Here is a 2500-nt window from a genome sequence, read left to right on the forward strand (position 1 = left end):
TTTAAGGGGAAAAAAACCTAGAAAGTGAATATATATAAATATCATAGTTTCTCCAATCATTAAAATGTATGAGAAAACGGACCTCTAGTTAAACAGATGCAAAAGTCAACAGAAAACGTGTAAAGAATTCTTCACGCATATCCGCAGTCCTTTGCATATGGTGAAACGAATTTTACGTACGAACTACGAAAGATATGTACTTGACGTTTTGGAAAATCGTTAAACAATTACCAGTTTCTGATTTCTTATAATCATGGCTTCATGCCATTAAAACTAATCACTATCACCACAAGCTCACCAAAGACAGATCAAAATGTTTGGTTTAACGATGAGATAATCTTAATAATTACAAAACTTATGCCACTAAATGAATGGTGAACAGGATTATGAAGAGAAAATTGCTATAAAATATAATAATGGATATTATTTTTGTAAAAATGCAATAAAATGGTTAGCTAATATTAACACAGCACCAACAGAAATAAGCGGGATTGAAACAGTTTCAGAACATTTATTTGCTACAAAAAGTTCCGTTAGAAAACTGGGAAACTATCTAGGGTGCTTGACGTAATAATCCTCCGCCCCCCACCCCCCCCCCCCCCCCCCCCCCCCCAGGTTTCTGAACATTCATATCTTGAAGATGATTAACCATTACCAGATGATAAATGTTCTCTCTCTTCTCTCTCTCTCTCTCTCTCTCTCTCTCTCTCTCTCTATATATATATATATATATATATATATAGGGTATATATATATATACTTATATATATATATATATATATATATCCTTATATACATATCTATATATATATATATATATACATATATATATATATACGTTTATGTATTTATGAACATATATATATATATATATATATATATATATATATATATATATAGATACGTTTATGTGCTTATGAACATATATATATATATATATATATATATATAGTATATATATATATATATGTATATATATATATATATATATATATATATATATATATATATATATATATAGAATCTACTGGTCCCTATTTTTACCAGATACATATGCAACTGTAATAGCCATAATGCCCGCTTAACTTCTTGAATTTATTGCTCGTTTTTGGATATGGTTGTCACTACAAAGCCTGAAGATCCAGGTTCAAAGAATTTTTGAAGAAATGTGATGTCTGGTACCGGGAAACGAATCCAGGTCCCATAATCACAAAGAGGTCAGGCTTTGTAGGGAAAAACGTATCCAAAAAAGAGCAACGAATTCAAAGTTAACAGGGTATTTTGGCTATTACAGTTGCATGTATATATATATATATATATATATATATATATATTATATATATATATATATATGTAATATAATATATATATATCTATATATAATATATTATATGAATAATACAATAGATTTTCTAATTACTAACATAAAGGATATTTAAAAAAAAAAAGACATTCCCATCAACGAAGGTAAAAGTTAGCAGTTATGGCTACAAAAACTCCAATGAATTTCGATATTCTTACATGAGTTACTTTCGTCCTCTCATTGTAACATTCTAACATTTACGGTCTAATGAACCTTAGGAAGGAAAAAGTGAATGCACTGTGGTTCTTTTATAGTGAAGATAATGGTCTTAAAGAGGTAGATCTCTCTCTCTCTCTCTCTCTCTCTCTCTCTCTCTCTCAAAATAATGACGGCAAAATTAGATAGTTTCATATAAATGTTATAAAAATCTAGTACGGATGGTCATGTATTTGATATCCCAATCCTTTTTTTTTCTCCCCATGGTTATTGGAATAGCACTAGTAATGAAGTAATGCTACTTGTCTAATGGTTATACCGTAAATTGTGATAAAAGACTAATAATCATACTGCCCTTTTAACAGCGGCCTCAAAAAAAAAAAAAAAAAAAAAAAAAAGAAAAAAAAAAAAAAAAAATCGTAGAGATTAGACCCGAGTTTTAAAGAAGATGGAGTGTTTCACAAGAATATCAAGAGCTTCATAGCAGAAGCAAAAAACTACAGCGTGTGTTCAACAACCAGTCGCAACTCGTGACACACGAAAGATTCGATCATCATTTTAGTTTGTTATACAAGAAAACTGTGCCGATTTTGTCCGTCCGTCCGTCCGCACTTTATTTTGTCCGCCCTCAGATCTATAAAAAAAAAACCCACAGAGGCTAGAGGGCTGCAAATTGGTATGTTGATCATCCACCCCCCACCCCCCCAACCTTCCCACATCATAAAACATACCAAATTGCAAACCTGTAGCCTCTGTAGTTTTAATTCTATTTAAGGTTAAACTTAGCCATGTATCATGCTTCTGGCAGAGGTTTGCAACCCTGTAGCCTCTATCGTCTTTCATTTTAGTTAAGGTTAAATTCAGCCAAGTGTCGTGCATCTTGCAGAGGTTTCCGGAGGCTTGGGACGCACCCTCACTCTACCGCATCGGGGAAGCAACTGAAGCGCTACCGGTGACAAGTCGTAGCTTATGGTTTTAAAA

Source organism: Macrobrachium nipponense, chromosome 6 (assembly GCF_015104395.2).
Source record: "Macrobrachium nipponense isolate FS-2020 chromosome 6, ASM1510439v2, whole genome shotgun sequence".
Taxonomy (NCBI): Eukaryota; Metazoa; Arthropoda; class Malacostraca; order Decapoda; family Palaemonidae; genus Macrobrachium; species Macrobrachium nipponense.